At 38.1% G+C, this 24,840-nt stretch overlaps 1 protein-coding gene across 10 annotated transcripts in view; it reads right to left on the bottom strand.

The window, feature by feature from the left end:
- LRRC4C (leucine rich repeat containing 4C) overlaps window positions 1–24,840 on the bottom strand; it is a 1,238,963-nt gene that overhangs the window by 386,755 nt on the left and 827,368 nt on the right. The gene's annotated exons all lie outside the window — the stretch shown is intronic.

Below are 24,840 nucleotides of genomic sequence, written 5' to 3'. Positions count from 1 at the left end.
GGGTGGGTTCTTTTTAGCGAAGGTAATGCACAAAGATCCCACCCATCTCACCTCCTCCACCCCACTTGACCTAATGCTAGTTGGGCCAATCAGAATCAAAATTAGAGGGATTTAATACTGTGACTAAAAGAGAGTTGAGTCCATCTCCAAGTGAGAAGAGACCTGTTTCATGTTTCCCTGTAAACCAGGGAACTGTGGGCAGCATATTCTGCTAAGTAGACTACACTGCAGAGAAATACACACACACACACACACACACACACCCATAGAGACATGAAAAGAAAAGCAGAGGTAGAAAATGAAAAGTCTCAACAACTATTTAGATCTCAGTTCCAGTTCTTTCCTTAAACCACTTTCACTCTTCCAATTTGCTAACTTTCCTATTTTGCCTAAGGGAATATGGATTAATTTCTATCACTGACAACCAGAAAACTAACGACTTCAAGATGGCATGTGAACTCTGTTTCAGAGAATAGGAAGTAATAAGGTGAAGCAAGGAAAGAAAAGGACCCCTTGACAGCTGAATCATCTTGATCAAAGAGACTCATTATATATAATTCACTTCAGTTTAGCTTGAGGACATGGCAGAGAAAAGGAGGTAGGGAAGGTTGAGTCTGTGGCAAACTCTGGCTAACTGCAAGGTGCATTCAACTTCTATGAGCATTCAAATTCATTTTTTTGTAAATTGAATCTCTGAACCATATATTGCCCTTGGATCAAGGCTGATTAGATTAGAAGCTGGAGGTAAGAAGAATGATTGCATGATAATTTCAAGTTAGGAAAGAGAAAGTGAGATTTGAGACCAGGGTGGAAGTAGTGGTAAAAGAGAGGAAGGACTATAATTCAGATACAGGGAGACCCTGGTGTCGTGCAGGGAATATAAAGTGAAAGGGAGAAGTAAGCTCTATTGTTAACCTTTCAACACTGTGTGACTAGAATGGCAGTAGAAATAGAACATAGAAGGATGGAAAGGAGAAGGAGGAGTAGGTGAGTGGATACGGTATATATAGGCATGGGGCTGCTGAATCTAAGATATTGCCTGGTATCGATTTGGAGGGTTGTTTTTTTTTTTCCCAAGTACTTGAAAATAGGAGACCAAAATAGCAAAGTTTGCCTTTAAACTAAGGTTATTTTATTGATTCATACAGTTATTTGTTTTAGAAAATTAGAACATTCTCTAGGTCAGAAATCCCTAGCTTGGCTTACCTATCTAGTAGGAGTGACTAACATGTTCTGAATTTGGGGACCTGAGAACCCCACTCCCAAAATAACAGGGGCTTCCAACTAGTTCACGTGGGCCTTTAGACAGAAAAGCCAATACAATATGATGATGTTCCTTTGTGTATCTTTTTTCTGGTCAGGACTATGTTCCTTTGGTTCTCTTCCTCAGCTGGTCTCGGACTGAGAGAAGAGGAACTGACCCCAAAGGTTTAATTCCTCACCCTCTGGGAGCTGGACAATGTTTCATGTTGTTTTTTCTTTCCTTACTCTCTGTCCTGTTCTCCAGCTCCTGCTTCAGGACAAAGATTTGCACAAGTTTATAACTATCACTTTCTTTCACACAGGGGTATGGGATTCACACTCTCTTTTCAGAAAGGCATAGAGAAGTTATCTCAATATTAATCACATTTAGGATACAGGGCAAGATATTCCAATCATAATCATGTAATCTCGCCTTTCAGGAAACTCTTGCTGAGAGAAGACGTGGATAGAGGAACCAGGAAATTTGAGTGAATCCTGGTTCCTCATCCTTAGCCATGTGGCCATGGACACAAGACTTCACCTCTCAAGACTCTCTGTTCCCAAGACTGCAAAATGAGGACAGTAATCACACCTGCTTCCAAAGTTTATCACTGGCACAGTGCAGTGATTCACTAAGTATTCATAAGCCTTTGAGGCATGTGTGTTAATGATTTAGGAGTACTGGTTATGAACTTGAATAAATGAAAATCATGGGTCAACCTTTCATTGTATGGATGAATTAAGGAAGTGACTTAAGTTAGTTGAGTCTCAGTTTCCTCATCTGTCAAATGGCGTAATAATGTCTACTAATCAAAATGGTTGGGACAATAAAGTGGGATGGCTCTTAGCACACGGCCTGGTATATATGCTGTGTCCAGTAATAATAATTATTGTCTTTTGTTGCTGTTATTATAATTGCCAAAATTATCATTACTTCACTATGCCATGTATTTTCCAGTTTATTAATTTCATGGCTTATGATATTATATACTTAAAACACTACCAGTATCCGCTGATTTTATTTAACTGAGAGCATAGAGTTAAGAGTATAAATTCTGAAGTCAAATAGAATAGTTAGAATTTTTGTTCCCCTGCTTTCTAGCTGTGTGGCTTTGTCTGGACACTTTCTAAGTAGTTAACTCCTAGGATATTATGGGGGTAAAATGTAATAATGGACAGACACATCTAGCCCTGTTCCTAGCACACAGTAAGCTCTCAATAAATGCTAGCTACTATTGACATTCTTTTCGGTTTTAGAGCAAATTGTCAGTTATTATTTGAAATTCAAGAAGTTGGAGAGGATGGCACTGATGAGTTATGAAGGAAGATAGTGTTTAGCTACAGTTGAATATCATCACACAAGCCTTAAGAGGAGTAAAACTAAAGAGGAGGCAGCTTGCTCTCAGAGCAAATACTGTTTTCTCCAATGTCAGAGTGCCCTGTGCTTTCAGTGTCTAAGCATATATTCCATGGAAAATGTTATTTCGGTAAAGTATGTGGTATTCTTACAAAGCAATCAAAAGGACAAATGCTGCAGGAAAAAATATATCCTAGAAAGTTAAGAAAACTAGGCTTGTGGGTGGCAGTGTAGTATGGGAATAAATTTATTTACATTTGGAGTTGTAGTCATCTTCATTGGAGAACTGATTTCCATCAATAATAATTGATTTTTTATGTTAAAAAAAAAGGAAAAGAAAGGAAAAGAAAATATGTTCTGCTTGGATAAGCAAGGAGTTTAAAATAAAGCTTAATGAAACTAATATTAGGTCTGCAATTTTTATCTGGAGAAACATTGATAGAAAAAAATAAATATGAAGAACTGAATGCAGTAGGCCAGAGAGATTTACCAACTACAGTGGCTACCTTGAGGCACCGGCTAGAATCATATTATTCATGAAGGGTGTTCTTGATGTATGTTGTTTGACAGCTCTTGCCTTCAACAAAGCTACACAGAAAGGCAATGGAGCCTGCCACTTTAAAATATCACTGTATCAAACAAAAGAAAACTTTGATCAGACAAGGTTGGATTGATTTAATTTTTCCTGTTCTTAAAAAGAAGGTTACCTTTCTGAATATGGTATTGTATTATGGATAGCACAGAAGTTTAACAAGGTGATGGCAATAATTGTATTAATCTGTACCACCCACGAACATAATTAATCCTAGTGGAAGGTAATATTTAGAAAGTGTTAACACCAACGCAATGAGCTTGCCCACAGGATGTCAACATGATTACTCAAAAGAAAACTTTTTCAAACAAATTACCTGTTGTTGAGCAACCTGGTTTAGATTTATACTGGGTTGACTTCGGGGTGAAATCAGACTGAACTAGTATACAGCTATATTTGATGTTGATATCAGCTCATTTGACCAAATATGTCAATAAGCTGAAGTGCAAGTCTACAAAGTAGACATGATAAGGTGAAATATGTCTTACCAAATGAGTTGAAAAGCTTGAAAATTTTCATATACATTGAAACAATATCACATCATGTAGATCACAAGGAAGCCATAGAGCTCAACCTATCCTAATTTTGTCAGAAAGATGATTTTGCATAACCTGTGCACTTGATTAAACTACTGCTCTGATGAAAACCCTCTAGTCACTTTGCTTTTCACTTAGAGTAAAATGCAAAACCCTTATAATGTCTCATAAAGCTCTCTCTGATCTGCCTGCCACTATTACACTCAATGTAATCTAATATTTCTCAATGTGACGTTCCTCACCGTACCCTCCCACCCCACCCTTATCATCTGGGAATTTGTTAGAAATGAATGCAGTCCTACAGGCTCTTCCCCAGACTTCATGAATCAGAAGCTCTGAGCATGGGGCCCAGCAGTCTGTATTTTTACAAGGCTTCCAGGTGATTCTGATACATGCTCAAATCTGAGAACCTCTGCGCTAACCCATCTGCTATTACTGTCCCCCTCATTCACTCAACTCAAACTAGTTCCCAGTTTACATTATAGCCTTCCTTTTACATTATAGCTTTCCTTTTACATTATAGCTTTCCTTTTACATTATAGCTTTCCAAGCCTTCCCGCCTCAAAACCTTTGCTTTTGCTAGTCTTTCTTCCTGGAATGCCCTTTCCTCAAATCTCTACAAGGCTTCCTTACTCTTGACCTACAGATACACAAAATATCACCACCAACAGGGCTTCCCTGACCCCCTTATTTAGTTCTGCTAACCCTTTCCTCTCTCCTCTGGCACTTCTTCTCTTCCTCTCCTACTTTAACTTTCTCTATACCAATTACCATCACCCAGCATACTACATACTCTACTTCTCTTTTTTCTTTCTTCTCATTTTTAGAGACATCTTCTAGAATGTTAGCTTCATGAAAGCAGAAAGTTTGGTCTGTTTCCTTCACTGCTTTAACACCAGCATCTAGAACAGTGACTGTTACATAGCAGGCACTTAATAAATACTGTAATGTGTTAATAATTGAATGAACCCTCTCAAGTTACAAGCTGTAAATAATGGCCAGGGGGGAATAAATGGAAGTGAGGAAATTAATGAACTTTATTAACAAAGAATGACCATATCTTTTTTTAATTTATTTATTTTTAATACATCTTTATAGGAGTATAATTGCTTTACAATGTTGTGTTCATTTCTGCTGTACAACAAAGTGAATCAGCTATATGTATACATATATCCCCATATACCCTCCCTCTTGTGTCTCCCTCCCACCCTCCCTATCCCACCCCTCTAGGTCGTCAAAAAGCACCAAGGTGACCTCCCTGTGCTTTGCAGCAGCTTCCACTAGCCATCCATATTACGTTTGGTAGTGTCTATATGTCAATGCTACTCTCTCACTATGTCCCACCCTCCCCATCCCCCCACGCCCCATGTCCTCAAGTCCGTTCACTACATCTGCAGCTTTATTCCTGCCCTGCCACTAGGTCCATCTGTACTGTTTTTCTAGATTCCATATATATTCATTAGCATACGGTATTTGTTTTTCTCTTTCTGACTGACTTCACTCTGTATGACAGACTCTAGGTCCATCCACCTCACTGCAAATAATTCAATATCGTTCCTTTTTATGGTTGAGTAATATTCCACTGTATATATGTGTCACATCTTCTTTATACATTCATCTGTCGGACATTTACATTGCTTCCATGTCCTGGCTACTGGAAATAGTGCTGCAATGAACATTATGGTATATGTATCTTTTTGAATTATGGTTTTCTCCAGGTATATGCCCGGTAGTGGGATTGCTGGGTCATATGGTAGTTCTATTTTTAGTTTTTTTAAGGAACCTCCATACTGTTCTCCATAGTGGCTGTATCAATTTACATTCCCACCAACAGTGCAGGAGGGTTCCCCTTTCTCCACACCCTCTCCCCTCTCCAGCATTTATTGTTTCTAGATTTTTTGATGATGGCCATTCTGACTAGTGTGAGGTGATACCTCATTGTGGTTTTGATTTTCATTTCTCTAATGATTAGTGATGTTGAGCATCCTTTCATGTGTTTTTTGGCAATCTGTATATCTTCTTTGGAGAAATGTCTATTTAGGTCTTCTGCCCATTTTTGGATTGTGTTGTTTGTTTTTTTGATATTGAGCTGCATGAGCTGCTTGTATATTTTGGAGATTAATCCTTTGTCAGTTGCTTTGTTTGCAAACATTTTCTCCTGTTCTGAGGGTTGTCTTTTCGTCTTGCTTATGGTTTCCTTTGCTGTGCAAAAGCTTTGAAGTTTCATTAGGTCCCATTTGTTTATTTTTGTTTTTATTTCCATTACTCTAGGAGGAGGGTCAAAAAGGATCTTGCTGTGATTTATGTCATAGAGTGTTCTGCCTATGTTTTCCTCTAAGAGTTTTATAGTGTCTGGACTTATATTTAAGTCTTTAATCCATTTTGAGTTTATTTTTGTGTATGGTGTTAGGAAGTTGTTTAATTTCATTCTTTTACATGTACCTGTCCAGTTTTCCCAGCACCACTTATTGAAGAGGCTGTCTTTTCTCCACTGTATATTCTTGCCTCCTTTGTCAAAGATAAGGTGACCATATATGCATGGGCTTATCTCTGGGCTTTCTATCCTGTTCCATTGATCTATACTTCTGTTTTTGTGCCAGTACCATACTGTCTTGACTACTGTAGCTTTGTAGTATAATCTGAAGTCAGGGAGCCTGATTCCTCCATTTGTCTTTTTCAAGATTGCTTTGGCTATTTGGGGTCTTTTGTGTTTCCATACGAATTGTAAAATTGTTTTTTCTAGGTCTGTGGAAAATGCCATCGGTAATTTGATAGGGATTGCATTGAATCTGTAGATTGCATTGGGTAGTCTAGTCATTTTCACAGTGTTGATTCTTCCAATCCAAGAACATGGTATATCTCTCCATCTGTCTGTATCGTCTTTGATTTCTTTCATCAGTGTCTTACAGGTTTCTGCATACATGTCTCTTGCCTCCTTAGGTAGGTTTATTCCTAGGTATTTTATTCTTTTTGTTGCAGTGGTAAATGGGAGTGTTTCCTTAATTTCTCTTTCAGATTTTTCATCATTAGTGTATAGGAATGTAAGAGATTTCTGTGCATTAAATTTGTATCCTGCTACTTTATCAAATTCATCGATTAGCTGTAGTAGTTTTTTGGTGGCATCTTTAGGATTTTCTATGTAAAGTATCATGTCATCTGTAAACAGTGACAGTTCTACTTCTTCTTTTCCAATTTGGATTCCTTTTATTTCTTTTTCTTCTCCAATTGCCATGGCTAAAACTTCCAAAACTATGTTGAATTATAGTGGTGAGAGTGGGCACCCTTGTCTTTTTCCTGATCTTAGAGGAAATACTTTCTGTTTTTCTCCACTGAGAATGATATTGGTTGTGGGTTTGTCATATATGACCTTTATTATGGTCAGGTAGGTTCTCGCTATGCCCACTTTCTGGAGAGTTTTTATCATAAATGGTGTTGAATTTTGTCAAAAGATTTTTCTGCATCTATTGAGATTATCATATGGTTTTTATCCTTCAATTTGTTAATATGGGGTATCACACTGATTGATTTGTGTATATCGAAGAATCCTTGCATTCCTGGGATAAACCCCACTTGATCATGGTGTATGATCCTTTTAATGTGCTGTTGGATCCTGTTTGCTAGTATTTTGTTGAGGATTTTGCATCTATGTTCATCAGTGATATTGGCCTGTAGTTTTCTTTTTTGTAACATCTTTGTCTGGTTTTAGTATCAGGGTGATGGTGGCCTCGTAGAATGAGTTTGGGAGTGTTCCTCCATCTGCTGTATTTTGGAAGAGTTTGAGAAGAATAGGTGTTAGCTCTTCTCTAAATGTTTGATAGAATTTGCCTGTGAAGCCATCTGGTCCTGGACTTTTGTTTGTTGGAAGATTTTTAATCACTTTCAATTTCAGTGCTTGTGATTGGTCTGTTCATATTTTCTATTTCTTCCTGGTTCAGTCTCAGAGGGTTGTGTTTTTCTAAGAACTTGTCTATTTCTTCCAGCTTGTCCATGTTATTGGCATATAGTTGCTTGTAGTAGCCTCACATGATCCTTTGTATTTCTGCAGTGTCAGTTGTTACTTCTCCTTTTTCATTTCTAATTCTCTTGACTTGAGTCTTCTCCCTTTTTTTCTTGATGAGCCTGGCTAATGGTTTATCAATTTTGTTTATCTTCTCAAAGAATCAGCTTTTAGTTTTATTGATCTTTGCTATTGTTTCCTTCATTTCTTTTTCATTTATTTCTGATCTCATCTTTATGATTTCTTTCCTTCTACTAACTTCGGGGTTTCTTTGTTCTTCTTTCTCTAATTGCCTTAGGTGTAAGTTTAGGTTGTTTGAGATTTTTCTTGTTTCTTGAGGTAGGATTGTATTGCTATAAATTTCCCTCTTACAACTGCTTTTGCTGCATCCCATAGGTTTTGGGTTGTCGTGTTTTCACTGTAATTTGTTTCTGGGTATTTTTTGATTTCCTCTTCGATTTCTTCAGTGACCTCTTCGTTATTTAGTCGCGTGTTGTTTAGCTTCCATGTGTTTGTATTTTTTACAGTTTTTTTCCTGTAATTGATATCTAGTCTCATAGCGTTGTGGTCGGAAAAGATGCTTGATAAGATTGCAATTTTCTTAATTTTAGCAAGGCTTGATTTGTGACCCAAGATGTGATCTATCCTGGAGAATGTTCTGTGTGCACTTGAGAGGAAAGAGTATTCTCTTGTTTCTGGATGGAATGTCCTACAAATATCAATTAAGTCCATCTGATCTAATGTGTCATTTAAAGCTTGTGTTTCCTTATTTGTTTTCTGTTTGGATGATCTGTCCAGTGGTGTAAGTGGGGTGTTAAAGTCCCCTACTATTATTGTGTTACTGTTGATTTCCCCTTTTATGGCTGTTAGCTTTTGCCTTGTGTATTGAGGTGCTCCTATGTTGGGTGCATAAATATTTACAATTGTTATATCTTCTTCTTGGATTGATCCCTTGATCACTATGTAGTGTCCTTCCTTGCCTCTTGTAACAGTCTTTATTTTAAAGTCTATTTCATCTTATATGAGTATTGTTATTCCAGCTTTCTTTTGACTTCCATTTGCATGGAATATCTTTTTCCATCCCCTCAATTTCTGTCTGTATGTGTCCCTACGTCTGAAGTGGGTCACTTGTAGACTGACTGTATCTTTTAATTCTCCAAATGGCTGTCTGTTCTAGGAAAGGTTGGGGTGTTTCCTTTTAGCTTCTGTCTCTCTGATGAAAGTGAGACGGTAATAGATTACATCCATAGTAGTTGATAGTCATGCTCTATTCTCAGTGCCTGTAAATGCCGCCTCATTCAATCCTCATAGCAACCACTTGTAAGAGGTCTTATTTTTATCCCCATTGTAAAGAAAATGAGAGAGGCTGGGTATTCTCATTCAGAATGCTGTAGATGCAGGATCTGAACTTCAGCAGTCTGACACTGGAGACCATAATTGTTACCCATTTACACTTCTGTATCTCAGATTATATGGGGTTTGTAAGAGATAGCTTTAACTGTATGAGAGTCTGGCAAAGTTCCAAAATAGCTAATTTAGCCATTTTCACAAAGATTGTACAAGCTCAAAAACTCACAATAACCAATAACTTAAATCATCCACTTCTATATAAAGGAAGTTTGGCCTCCAACTCCACCCAGTTCCCGAAAAGTGTATCTTAGATTTTAATGTTCTTAATAAACCATGGCCAGACTCTCAGCTCCTAATGCCAAATCCCTTGAATCCTATGTTATATAGATCAGTTCTTTGGGAAAGAAAAGGAAAAAAAAGAAAGATATTATATAAAAGTTATAGCACCAGTACAACCACCTTACCTTGAGAGTTTGGGCAGAGATTGGAAAGCTAGCAAATTAGAAGTTTTCTAACTCCTAAATGACCGTAGCCCCTTATAGCAACACAGGCATCACATAGGAACCTGTTAGAAATGCAGAATCTCAGGCCCTAACCCAGACTCACTGAATCAGAATCTACATTTCAACAAGACCACCCCCCAGGACACCCACCAGGTGATTTGTAGCTGATTACAGCTTGAGAAGCATGGTTCTAACTCACTGATTCTCAAACTTTTCTATACATTGGATTCATCCATAACGTTTGAAAACCTGGGTCCAATCCCCAGAGACTGTGATTTAATTAGCATGGGGTACAAGACAGGACATATTTTTTTAACATTCTCCTTGTGATTCCAATGTGCAACTGACTCTGAGAACTGCTGCTTTCATCCCTCTGGGTGTATCTTTAAGCAGCAGTTCTTGTTATATTGATTGAATACTTTAGTCCCTCTGCAAATACTGAGTCCCCTGCTCAAGAGGAGTATAAGCGTTTGCCAACCGAACTGTAATAGAATTATTATTTTGCAAGGGTCATATTGAGAAACATGAGACTGCTAATGTGACACAAATTAACCAGAGCTTTCATCAGTGAGTCATTTATCAGGAGCCACAGATGCTTCCCACACTGATGTCTTCTCAGTGTTGACTTTCGGACCAAAGTAAACTATCCCTCTCACATGCTTCACCACCTTAATGGAGAATTTGTCTAGTGTTGCTTGGACATGTAAAGTTATCACTTCAATGTTTAGTGCTCTATATTGATCTCTAACCCTATGCTTATAGCATTATCTATTTTTCGGTCCTTTTTATCGGCTAGAAGCCTAAAGGGCACGGATTGTCTCATTTATCTCTATAACCTCAGAGCCTAGCGTAGCCTCTGTTTAATCAATGTTGGTTAAATTTCAAACTCCATCCTTTCTTACACTGTAAAAAATTCCCGTGCCTATTTTAGCATCATACTCTACATATGTGCTCAATTTGAATATACAAAAGACATACAAAAAGGGATGGAGAAGATTGCAAAGGTCCAATTCATTAAATGTTTGAGTATATAACTACTTGCAAAACACCTGGCTGGTCGCTCTACACAGAATATCATGTCCTTTCATTAGCTTACAGTCTAGTGGAGAAAATGAACACATACTTTAAAAAATATTTTTTATATAATATACACGATGATGAAGACTAAGTATAAGTGACCAAGTCAAATACTAAGTGAATTTCTTGGAAAAGTACATTAATTCAGGCTAGTAGCTGGCAATACCTTCCAAACTGTATTCCTGAAAGATAAGAGATACAGAATATGCATAAGTGATTCTGAAAAATAATACAATATGGAGTGGTAGCATGATGGTATGGCAGTCACCTAAGAAGTGTAATTTTATTTTTTCTCATTGTGGAGGTTTAGGCCCAGATTAGATATCCCAGCTCAGTGTGTTGTGAGAATACACTTTCCAACTCTCCAAGTTGGAAAAAGTTTTCCTTCTTGACTCTCCCTACTCATTGAGACTCACTGAGACTCTATAGTAGACATAATGGAAATGCCTTTCAGCACCAACTCTGCTATTCACTGCTTGGAACACACAATAAATAGAAAGAACAAGAATTGAAAGTCTTTCTTTTCCCGCTTAGCTTTTTCTAAGTGCTGAACTGAATAGGTGTCAACTCTCTGTTGTAGCCCCGGCAGTCCTGACTTTCAAAAGAACAATCAGAAGGAAACCCTTTCAGAAAATTGATCCGCCAAAGTTTGAAATGCTTAAAAATAAGCTGTCAGGTCTGTCTGTTTCCCCTACACAACCCGTCAACCTCACCTCTGCCTTCTTATTTTCCAAACAGTAATAGCCGGGCATTCTCTTTCAAAAGGCTCCTTCTGAAGTGCCTTCTTTGTCAGGAGTATTGTAAACCCTGACCAAATATTTTATAAATTGGAGGGAGACCTGAATGGGGATAAAAGTCAACTAGTGCTCCCTTCTGCCCTGACACCTCCACCTACAGAGCTCTGAAATTTGGGTTAAGAAAGAGTGCTCCTTCTAAATTCAGTGTGACAATTTTAATTCTCACTATTTAGAAACATATACATGTGTGTGTGTGTGTGTGTTGTGTGTGTGTGTGTGTGTGTGTGTGTGTGTGTGTGTGTGTGTAGATATATATGCACATTCCTTGTTCATCCAGCATCCTAGATTTGAGCTTCTTTTTTTTGGGCCCCTAGTAGAAATAGGTTCAAATAGTTTCAAACAGTTTTTGGTTGTTATTGTTGTTGTTTTCCCTAGAACATGTTCTTCTCAAAGGATTTCTCTACTATAATAAAGCCCTATAAGTGGGGGTGTGTAGTCACCTATAAATGGGGGTTTGTGCTCAAGTAACTTACTAGATGCCATGTGTCAAATCTGACATGTCAATAGGGATTATGTCTCAAAGTCCATATTAACCTGCCCAGAGGGATGTATTGTGACTTTGCAGTGTCATTCCTGATATTAGAGTCTTCATCAAAGCACCTACAGGTAAGAGTTGGAAATCAACAAAGTTATTACATGTTTCAACTAAGAAATCAATTTCTGAAGGGATCCTTCACCTCTCTAGTAGAAATAAGACACACACAAAAATTTAAGTGGTGATAATTACTAGCTTTACAGAATGTCAGTAATTTATAACCTAAGGTTAGCTCGTGGGTTGATAATTCTGCCTGTTTGTTTTAAATATGTGGGCCCTTGCATAAAAGGTTGTAATTAGCCATCCTTTCTGTAATTTCAGATTGGGAAGGATGAGCAAGTCCAATTGAAGAAATCCAGATCACACGTATCATCTTTAATTGAAGAGTGGTCTTGCCTCTGGTCTGGGTTAGAGATGCCTCAATGACAGTCCTAATGTTCTGTTGGGATTAAAAGGCTGACTAGTTGCATCCCCAGCCTGTATTGTAGCACATTCTCTGTCCTCTTTGGATAACCCTCGTTATTCTTGTACTCCCTTCACGAAATTGCATATTTCTTAAATGACAGATCATGACTCACTCAATCACCTCTATATATATGACACTGCCTAACCTTGAAGTTTTGCCTGTGATAGCTGCTTAATAAATGTCAGTTAAATACATAAAAGTCAAGAATGCTATGGGTAAGAAAATCAACACTGCAATTTTCTCTGACATCACCTCTCGCCTTCCATAAACAGAGCTTCTATAGACCTAAATCTTCTACCCAGTTTGTTGTGGTGATTGATATTTGATACTCCTTTTTCTGGTATAACCAGTGAATCACCAAATAACACTGATTTCACATTTCTTTCTTCCTTTCCACATTTCTTTACATGCTTGCTCTAATCCTGTGGTGTTAGGGTCAGAGACTTAAATTCTACTTCTTGCTCTTGTATTTTAAAAAATTGCATTGCTGTGGGCAAATTATTTACTTTCCCCACTTCCTTTCCCTACAAAAATAAAGAGGTATGATCATTAAAAAAGGGACATCACTGTGATTCTGCATGTGAGTTTACATCTGGCTTCTAGAATGTGCTAATCCTCTTAAACGTTGTGTTTTTTCAGTCTCTATCCAAAAAAAAAAGCTTCTGTTTGCTAAAGTTCTCAAAGCTCTGGCCCTACTGCTTCATGAGTCTGAAGATACTCCCTCTTACTATGATTTATATTTTTAACTTGTGAGTATACCTTACACTGCTTTTTATCTATAGAAATCCTTTAAAACTCAGATTGTTGGTTCTCCATTTGTTTACAACAGAGGTAATAACAACTGGGATTGTGTTAGTTTCTGCTGTATAACAAAGTGAATCAGCTATACATATACATATATCCCCATAACCCTTCCCTCTTGCTTCTCCCTCCCACCCTCCCTATCCCACCCCTCTAGGTGGTCACAAAGCACCGAGCTGATCTCCCTGTGCTATGCAGCTGCTTCCCACTAGCTATCTATTTTATATTTGGTAGTGCATATATGTCAATGCTACTCTCTCACTTCGTCCCAGCTTACCCTTGCCCCTCCCCATGTCCTCAAGTCCATTCTCTACGTCTGTGTCTTTATTCCTGTTCTGCCCCGAGTTTCTTCATAACCATTTTTTTTTTTTTTTAGATTCCATATATATGTGTTAGCATACAGTATTTGTTTTTCTCTTTCTGACTTACTTCACTCTGTACGACAGACTCTAGGTCCATCCACCTCACTACAAATAACTCAATTTCGTTTCTTTTTATGGCTGAGTAATATTCCGTTGTATATATGTGCCACATCTTCTTTATCCATTCATCTGTTGATGGACACCTAGGTTGCTTCCATGTCCTGGCTATTGTAAATAGTGCTGCAATGAACGTTGTGGTACATGACTCTTTTTGAATTCTGGTTTTCTCCAAGAGCAAACCCTGTGTTCACAGAAGAGTCAAATCTCTGCCCCACCACCACCACTCCCTCCATCCCTCCCTCCACTCCCCTAGAGCACAGGTTAAGACAGACCAGCTTCTGGCCACTGGGTGGATTGATTCTCATCCATCTCTTTGAGGGTCTGGCTTTATGCAGATGTCTTGGGTTCATATTCCTAAAGTATGGGCCAAAGCCTAGTCTTTAGACCCCACACAGCTATTCACACTCTACCTCTTTCTCCTTTCCATAGAGCAATCCAAGCATCTGCTCGTATTTTCTACTCTCATATTTCATTGCCTCTTTTTATGTTGGTTTTTGAGAATTTTCTTTACGTACTTATGAGTTAAGATACACATTTAAACTGATAGCTCTGTTTTATACATTTCTTATTATTATTTTAAGTTATGAGTTAATTTACATATTTGCACACAGGTTTCCAAGTTGCTGTAGGTGGAATCTTCCAAAAGCTTCTTAAGTAGTATGATGCTTTATTTTCCCTTATTGGAGGACATCTGACATACCATGGTCACTATAATGATCTGAAAATATCATCTTAATCTACTCTGTGACCTCCAGGATAAAAGCAAAATGTCTAGGCCAGTCATGTAGGACTCCCTACAAATCTTGCCCTATCCTTCCCTGTCAAGCTTACCTTTTAAGTCCTCTCCACAGAACTGTGCCTTCCCACTGCCTAGCCATTGTGGATGATCCTGGGCATATCCAAAGTTACCTACGTGCATCCCTCCCTCAGTTCAAATCTCATCCTTCTTTCGGGGGTGGTCAATTCAAGCCTTGCTGTCTTTGAAAGCTTCCTGGATTACTCAGACACCTATAAGCCTTACCCTGTCCTTGTGAACTCATTGTCTGCTCTAAACCATGTACCCTACACAAGGGCTCACAACCTCTAATTTGTATTGGGACAGGCATGTGACGTGAAAAAGTGATGTAGATTTGCTATAAGAGGTCCAAAGTGAGAACATAACAAAAAATGGTACTTGACATCTGATCACAGTAGAAGGGAGTAGCTGGGGGAGTAGTAAGGTGGGCAGTGTAACAAAACTGGAAAGAGAGCCACTGTTACTGAGTTTCACCTCATTATTCTCATTCATAAAGACCAGCCAGTGTTGTTAGAGATTCCAATTTTTGAGAAAATCCAGGAGTCTGCATTTTAGGTAAAAATCTAGTGACTCTTTTTTCGCCCAACTTTATTGAGGTATAATTGACAAGTAATATTGTAAAATATTTAAAGTGTGCATTATGATAATTTGATATACATATACATTGTGAAAGGATTTTTCCCATCTAGGTAATGAACACGTACATCACTTAATTAGGTAATTATTTGTTTAATTAATTATTTAAGTGAGATCATTTAAGTTTTACCCTCTTTGCAAGTTTCAGTTATAAAATACAGTGTTATCAACTCTAGCCACCATGTTATACATTAGATCCTCAGACCTTATTCATCTTATAGCTGGAAGTTTCTACCATTTTACCAGCCTCACCTTATTTCCCCCACTCCCAACCCCCTGGCAACCACATTTTCTACTCCCTGTTTCAATATCTAGTCATTCTTAATGTTACCAACTCATTTAACAACTTAAAAGCAAAAATACCATGAGGGCCAACAGTATCAAGGCCAAGGTAGCTAGTTTGCAACTTCTAGTTTGTAGAGTCTTGTGCTTGCTTGGAAGCAGTGGAAGTGCTTCATGCCTTCATGAAAGTGGAAGTGCTTCCATGCCTTCATGCCTCTGTTATGGCAGACTGTACACTTACCAAAACTACACATTCCTTAAAGGTCACTGTCTAACTTATACTTCTTGTGTTTTCCTATTCACAAAGATAAGCATGCACACAGATCTTCAGAAACCATTCACTGACTTGAAGTACTTTCTTACTGGTTTCTAGTATTCCCCAAGTCTGAATAAAGAAGGTAGGGTAGAGAGTCCCCTGGAAAGAGTTTGATGGCAATGTAGAATAAAAATTGGGTCCTCTAATTCTTCAAGAGGAAAAATAATACAGTTTTCTCAGGTAGACCATGCCCTTATTAGACAAGTCAAAGTAATAGCAGCTGTAAGCAAGGGGAAAGGGTAGAAGAATGAATTAGACATTTTAAGTTTTAAGATGACTTATAGCCTTGAGTTTTATGACAAAGCTCTGACTCCCTCTTAATTAATTTTAAAAGGAATCTTGTTGGCCTGAATACTACCCATTTTGTATTAAAATATGTGAATGTATTTCCTATTTATTTATTTTCTTGTCCTTCTGCCTTCCAAAACCATCTATCAGTGACAGTCAAAGGAGGGTCTTCTGAGAACAAATGTTCCTGGAATCCTTATATAGACAGCTGATAAAGAAAAGAAAGTCCTTGTAGCCTTCTAGTTTTAAGGGTATGCCCTTTTCCTAAGCAATCTTTGCCACACCATTTTTCCCACAAAAGTTTAAAAAATGTCTACAGTTCCATACTAGGTTAAATTACATGGCATGATACCTACACTTTCCTACAGTAGTTTCTCTTCTGTGTTCTACTAAGCAGAGAACACCCACACTTATCCAGAAGAAAAAGGAATGGGATTTGAGATCTTTGATAATTGAGTAGTCAGTGGGTTTTTATGTGTTAACTTGGATGAAGAAAGATCCAGGTCACACGAGGCTACAACCACTGGGATTTAAGCATAACTGTTCAGCTTTAAGAAGTTGAACTCTAAGATGATTGAAATTAGGATGATTCCCTTCTCACCCTGCGCTATTCTCCTCTCCCTTCATGCCGGGTGCTTGACAATGACTGAGCACACACAGGTTCTTCATAAATCCTTCACATGTGCTTCATGGTTGCAAAGCTCCACAAGTGTGAAAATTTGCCCCTCGCAAATGCATACACACATTCAGCCAAAATATACATGACTACTTTCCAAACAATTAGGTTACAGTGAAATATACTTGACGTTACATATCTTTGGGGAATCAAATTCTTTCATTGTCACCTTAGGGATATAAATTCTCTTACTGCCACAGCATCACCAGATAAGGCCACTAGAAGAGAATCCATCAGATAGTTACTTAGATATGTTGTTTTCATGTTGGAGTATAGATAAAGTAAACTTTTAAGGTATGATCACATGTGCAAACATGACTCTGTGTGTGTGTGAATGCGTGTGTGTGTTGTAATGTATCTTTCAATCTATTTGGGAAGATCACTTTTATTTTTTCTTTTTCTATCCTTTCCCTTTCCCTCTACAAAAGTTAGCACATGGTCAGAATCTAAAAACTATCAAATGTTCATCAATTCACTCTCTCTAACTTCATTTTTTGGTTTTACCTTTCCACACCTACATACCTTCCATGTACCCTTTTGGGCCATTCCCTGGACATGCTGTGTTTAATGATATTTCGTGCCGTTTTCTCTGCTTAGGGATGCTTTTTCCCTTCTTTCTACTTTTTAATTCCCTTCTAGCCTCCAAGTTTCAGCTCAAATAGCACCTCCTCTCTGAAGCCTTCCATGGTTTCACAAGCTGAGAGAGGCAATCTCTCTCCTGTATTTTCACAGCACTCTATAGATATATCTATTATAATAATGATCTTATCATATTTTAATTATGTATTTGTGTATCTGCTCCCCCTTCCCCCCAGTTAGGCCACCAGTTCTTTAAGTGTAGGGCTTGACATAATAGCATGCACTAGATAAATGCTTGTTAAAAGATGGTGGGAATAAAGAAGTGAATAAATAAATTAAATTAATAAAGAAAAAGCCAACCATGTTCCTCCAATATTTTCAAGCATTTCTCTGACATCTTATAAAAATATGTGTTTTTATTGAATATCCACTGATGTTTTTAAAAATCAAAAAAAAAAATTATATTCAAGACCTGGGGAATAAATAGAAGAAAATTAATAGCTGCAGGGGAAAGTGTGGGTTCAGGGAACCCAGAGTTTGCAGTCCAGGCAAAACATAAATATATCTTAGCCTACTCTTTCAGGATTGAGTGCCACAGGATGACCCCCATTGCTGTGTTATAATCATCAGAGACACATATTAAGTATAATCAAGGATACACAGGAAAAACAATCATTCCCCTTGCAAGTGAAAGGTGCTTTTTTTGTAAAGGGCAGTTTAGAATCTCTAAGTAGAGAGCCTTGGTCAACATAATTATGTCAAAATATTTCAAGGTTCATTCAGGTGCTTGCTGGCAGAAGCTTTGACAGCAAGAGAGTTTGACAGTCATTAAAGAAACAGAGCCACTTGTCTTGTTCCATTCATCTGTACAGGCACTTTGGAAAATGGCATACTACCAACTGAAACCATGATTGCTAATAAGCCTGCCACGTTCCACATTAATAGCGCTCTTGAAATTGTCAACAGGTGAGAAACATGATAGCAGATGTATGAGAAGGCAACATGTATGAATTTTATCCATGCATATCTGACTTCTTTCTTTCCTTCTTTCCTCTTTTTTTCCCTTCCTCCTTCTCTCCTTCCTTTTCTTTTGTTTTCTTCATTTCTCTCTCTAAGCCCTTACTGAGTGTCTGTTCAGTAATCTAGTTTGTAATGATAAACAGTGTATTTGTGATATACTCCCTGTTCTCCCAGAGATCACATGGTGGTAGAGGAGATTACATTGTGGATAACATGAGTATGAGGGTCATGATGTTGATGATATTAATAATGACAATTACAATCTTACTTAATCTCTACCAGATATTATGCTAGTAACTTTAGATTTTTACCACCTTCTATTTGTATTACTATGGACAAGCTACTTAACATCTGGAAACCAGTTTCCTCATCTGTAAAATAAGATCATTGTGATAGGACTGATTTCAGATGGTTCTGATAACACTCAGCACAATATCTTGTACATGGCAGGCACTGCATAGTTGTTAACTCTTATTATCATCGTCATTGGTCTCCCACTTTGCAGATGAGAAAACTGAGCCTTAAAGAACTTAATGTGCTCATGAAATCAACAGTTGTAATGCATATGTGCTGAAATGGAGAAATGAACCATAAAGATGAGGCTAAAGAAATGAGATTTATAGCACCAAGCACCAGAATAGCAGATATACAACCAGCATTGAATTACCTCCAAATAATTGAATTTAACTATCACACATACACCTAGAGAGAATATTATTAGCTCCATTTTAAAGATGGACGTATCAGGTTTAGAAAGACAGAGACTTGACCATCAGAGTTAGTAAGTAGCTGAGCTGCATTGTTTCGACTTACAAGCCCAAGCTCTTTCTGGCACCCCACGCAGCCTGCACCAGAAAATGGCAATAGTTTAAATTCACACCTAGCTTTGGCAGCACTTGAGTCCATTACAGATAGATAGCATTGAAATAATGGATTTTGCACAGTCTTCCTTGTAAATTAGCTTCCAGCCTTAATATAGTGTTCCTAAAGTTGATTTTTTGCTAAATGTTGCTTTATTACAGCAACACTATGTGTGGATTTAGTCCTTTCTGAAATGTCTTTTCCCCAGAGGCATATCAGCCAACAATAACAGTAGCTATATTCAGCTAAGAGCACCAGATAACTGATTTATTTTGTCACTGGCACCTTTATGAGCTTCATTTGCTGGAGATGAGCTGGAAAAAAAAATCCTGCCTTTCATTTCTTTCTAAAATCATGGCAGTGAAAGGCTAAAGTACCAAAAGTGATCTTGAAGCCAAATTCTGAGTAGAGAAACATAATTATTTTAATGAGTACCATTGCTCATTGAATCTGCATGGTGTTCAAGGTTTATAAGCAGCGAACTGAGAGCATCTCTAGTTCTCCAAAAGTGAATACACAGAAGCTGAGAAGTTGCCCTGCTGTCATTTCACTACCACCTGATGTCTGGCCCCCAAATTTCTTTCTCCTGCCTTTGATGCTATCTAAATGGGTATTTCCAATATTGAAACCCCCATGACAGCTTTAAAAATAAGATAAAACTTATAATGGTCTGAAATCCCTGTTACCTCTGGTTTTCTAGCTGAGAATTGCAGCTGAATAACACAGTGAACTTACGCATACTATAGGACATAGAGAGCTCTTTAGTAATGTTTCATTGAATTGAACTTTACAGATATGTTGGTTGCTCTCACTAAGATGCTGAGAGGGGAGATAACGTGGTTCAGAACTTGAGTTCCCCCCTCCCCAGACTGTTGGTGGGAATATAAGTTGGTGCAGCCACTATGGAACACAGTATGGAGGTTCCTCAAAAAACTAAAAATAGAGCTGTCATATGATCCTGCAATGCCACTCCTGGGCACATATTCAGACACAATTCTAATTCAAAAGGAGGCATGCACCCATATGTTCATAGCAGCACAATTCACAATAGCCAACACATGGAAACAACCTAAATGTCCATTGACAGAGGAATGGATAAAGAAGATGTGGTATAGCAGCAAACATTTATTGAGCATCTACTATGAGCCAGGTACTTTTCTAGTGACTGGAAGACAGAACTGAACAAAACAAACCAAGACCCCTACTCCCATGGGGCTTTTAATCAAGTGGAATGACTCAGACAATAAACAAGGAAGTTAGGGAAATAAATAGTATGTCAGTGGTAGCAAGTGCTATTGATTAAATCAAAGCAGGGAGAGGGTGCACATATGTGTCTGGGAACACGTATTTTTAAATGGGGTGGCCAGAGAGGGATTCATCAGAGAGTAAAAACCTAGAAGAAATGAGGGGGTCATGTAGCTCTTTGGGGACTACTGTGTGTTGAACCTTTAAAAAAGCTGTGTTGATGTCCTCACACCCAGTACCTCAGAATGTTACCTTATTTGGAGACAGGGTCTTTACAGAGTTGATCAAGTTAAAATGAGGTCTTTAGTGTGGGCCCTAATCCAATATGACTGGTGTCCTTATCAGAAGAGGAAACAGGGATAGATACATAGAGGGAAAAAAATGGGAAGAGACACAGAGAACAGACAGCTATCTTTAAGCCAGGTAGAGAGCCTTGAGAGAGATCCTTCCCTCAATCCTGCTGACACCTTGATTTCAGACTTCTGGCCCCCAAAACTATGCAGTCATTTCCATTCTGAGCCAGCCAGTTTGTGGTACTTTGTTATGGCATCCTTAGCAAACTAATACAGGGGCAAAGAGAACAGTAAATGGGAAGGCACTGGGAGGGAGTATTCCTGATGTGTCCAATGGTGATCAAGGGACCAGTGACTGGCAGAGGGGGGGTATTTAGAGCCACTCAATTTGTCCTAGTGCTTCACGGTTAGCAAAGTACTTTCATGTTAGTTTTTCATTTGCATTTTCCCACAGCTCTATGTAATAGATTATATGAGTGTGAGTAAACTACACATATGTGTGAGAGTGTGCGCCCCCTGACCCCCAAAGGAGCTGAACCTCAGAGACTTAAATTCCTTCTGCAAAGCCACAGAGCTGGCTGTTGACATAGGATTCCTTAAGCTGACAATATCTGACTCCAAATCAAGTGTTCCTTCTATATATCATGTGGGTTGAGTGAATATCTATTTCTTAAGCCATATTTGTCCTGATCAAAGCAACTCTTCCCTTCCCTCATTATCGATTATTAGACAGAATATGGTGTTCATGATACAATCAGGGGAGGATACAGTTTGGTCAACACACTATGCTTGAAATAATATTTTAAGACTGCCCTGGCTATTCTACAACAACTACAATATCATCTTGATTGCATTTGAGACAACCATGAGTACAAACAGGATGAACCACCTTTCCTTTTCCCCTGTGGTGTGCACAGGTACAGAGAACAGGTCTTGTAATAAACTGGTTGGGTTATATGTGGAAAAGGACAGCAATGCCATCTTATCTTGGAGTCCAACCACAGGACCTAAACAAATTTCTTACACAGAGCTTATGGGCAGATTGGTGTTCAGATGTGTGTATAAGAAAAATGAACCACATTTTGGAAACAGAATCAATCAACAACTAATCAACCATGTTTAGGAAATAGAGTAGGGTATTCCCAGTTCTGGGAGAATTGGTAAGCTTATCAACTTCTCCAGATGATAGTCACCATTTTGTAACTAGTAGTGTATGAAACTCTGATGACTTCATGGAAAGAGCATCAACGGGTAAATTAAAAACCAGGGATCCAGTGAACTAAATATTGAGAGGAAAAAAGTAGAAATATAGGGGGAGAAGCAGTTAAACGCTGTTGAATCTATTGCATCATATAATTGCAGGCCATAATTTCATTACATAATACGTAGATGCTAATGATATTGTAGCAAATTATATCAGAGTATAAACTCTCATTATTGTTGAAATATGTATTATATGAAAATGTTAACTGACAAAATTAAAGACATGCTGTCTATTTTATAATAACAATGGAATGACCATGTTTTAAATCTAATTATCATCTTCTCGTGTCTCCCCAAGACACCTAGAACTTTAATCGAATAATAATAATGACATGCCTATAAAACTAATAGGTTACAGATATCAAGGGACCTGATGTGGAAATTATGCAGCTAGAGGTCAACAAGCTTATTCACTCTAAATTAGTTAATATGCATTATTAAATAATATTAATTAGATAATTTAATAATGATACTGAAGCAGACTTTAATGCTTAGCCCAGTGCTTAGCCTTGATCCCATGTCTGCCTCTCCCTTAAAAGCAGTCTTTTTCTCTCCTTTGATTTGCAGGCTTATCCAGATTTCACCTCCAATGCATCCCCTTTCAGAATACTTCGTCTGTGCTATGAATGCAGAGACCAACTCTGATGTAACTAAAGTTTATTTATGTTTCCATACTTTACAGTCAGTCTCATAATGATCTTTCCTAAGAAAAGGAAACAAATGGTCTATGTGTTGCAAACACAACCAACAAAATGCTCTTTAATGTCCTGCCAGCCTCCAGACTAATTGACACTCTTACTTGCATAAGTGGAGAAGCAGGAAGTACAGAGAGACGGGTGAATATCAATTGATGTTCATAAACCTGAACAATGCTGTTTGCATTCATCATTCCAGCTTCTCAAACAGCAAGTATTATTTACAGTATATCACAACCCAGTAGTGACACATAGAATACCATTTGGGCAGAGGTTCACTGGCATTGCCCTTGATTTACCTGCATGGTAAGGACCACCACAGTGTTGTTCATATTACATAGCTTGCAGCTGAGGGAAACTTTAAATGTGGGGTGGAAAAGAAAATTTTTTTTAAAAGACCAAAAAGAGGCCTAACCTGCTCCCAGTTGTGGTTGAAGTTGGGAAGAATCTGCTTCAATTAATACTTATTTACAAAGAGGTATTACTCCCACATTGTAGAATGTTGACTTATAGAGTCTGTCAAGTATGTTTAACTCAAAGAAAGCAAGTAGAAATAAACTCTCATTGCTGTTGTGACTTTTTGAGTGGTCAGTCATCTGCCATATAGGGAGGACTAGAGAGATCTCAATACACCTCCCTGGCCTGGCTTCCTTCTTCTCCAATCTAGCTTAGCCTTTGAAATCCTATATTCATGTCACACCATGTTAAAACGTTAATAGGTCTGTCTTAGTCAGTTCAGGCTAATGTAATAAAAATCCACAGACTGCGTGGTTAAATAACAGAAATTTCTGTTCTGTTGGCTGGGATGTCCAAAATCAAGGGACCAGCTGATTTGGTTTCTGGTGAGGGTCCTCTTCTTAGTTTGCCAGAGGGATGCCTTCTTGCTGTAACCTCATGAGGCTGAGAGAGAGATCATCTCGTATTTTTAAGAATAAGGGTACTAATTCCATTCATGAGGCCTCCACCCTCATGACCTAATTATCATCCAAAGCCCCCACCTTCAAATATCATCACACTGGGGATTAAGGCTCTAATACCAGAATTTTAGGGGGTCACAACTATTCATTTCAAAGCAAGTTCCCTCTGGAAATCCAAATGTATTACTTGGTTCTAGAACTTGCATTATAAGATCTATGGTTGAATGGCTAAAATGGGAACTCAGGACCCAAGAGATACACACACAAGTTATGGCTCCATCACAAACAGAATTTTGAATTTAAGCAGGACATTTCCCCTCCATCCACTTCCTTTGCTCGTCTATAAAATGAATGGCAAGGTTGAATGAAATAATCTCCTTCCTGTCCCAACACTCCAAGATTCTATGCACTGTTAAGTTAATTTTAAATCTTTAAGAGAATAGAAAGAGAAGTCACATTTAATTGCCATCTGCTATATGCCAGATATTCTCTTCAAGGAGTTTTAAATGAGTTAACTCATTTAGTTTAGTCCTTGCTTGGGACTCTCTTCCCCTATATATCTCAAGGCAAAGTCGCATTCTGCTTTCCCATCTTTTCTCACATGTCAGTCCGTTGTTCCATACTCCATATTTCTGATCTGCCTCAATCTCATTAATTTCCCATAAGTCTTCGTGCATTATAAATTACCATTTGATTTACTTGTGTATTATTTTTACTGTTTATTATCTCTCTCCGTCTGTTAGAAAGTAGGTTTCACAAATTGTAGGACTCTTTTTTTAAAATTGAGGTCTAATTGACATAAAACATTATACTAGTTTCAGATGTACAACATAATGATATGATATTTGTATATACTGGGAACTGATCAAACTCCAGGGCTTAGAAGTGTGCCTGACTCAGAGAAGGAGCCTATGATGGTTAATTTTATGTATCAACTTGACTAGACCATGGCACCCATATATCCAGTGAAACATTGAATGTTGTGGAGATACTATTTAGATGAGATTAACATTTACATCAGTAGACTTTGAGTAAAGCAGATCACCTTCCACAATGTAGGTGAGTCTCATTGAATCAGCTGAAGGCCTGAAGAGAAAAAAAGACCTCACTGAGAAAGAGAGAATTCTATCAGCAGACTGCCTTCAATTGAGTTGCAACATCAACTCTTCCCTGGGCTTCCAGCCTGCTGGCCTACCCTGCAGATTTTGGACTTGCCAGCCTCTACAACTGCATGAACC

Source organism: Balaenoptera borealis (assembly GCF_965194805.1).
Source record: "Balaenoptera borealis genome assembly, chromosome: 11".
NCBI lineage: Eukaryota > Metazoa > Chordata > Mammalia > Artiodactyla > Balaenopteridae > Balaenoptera > Balaenoptera borealis.
This window is presented reverse-complemented; position numbering and strand designations above follow the sequence as displayed.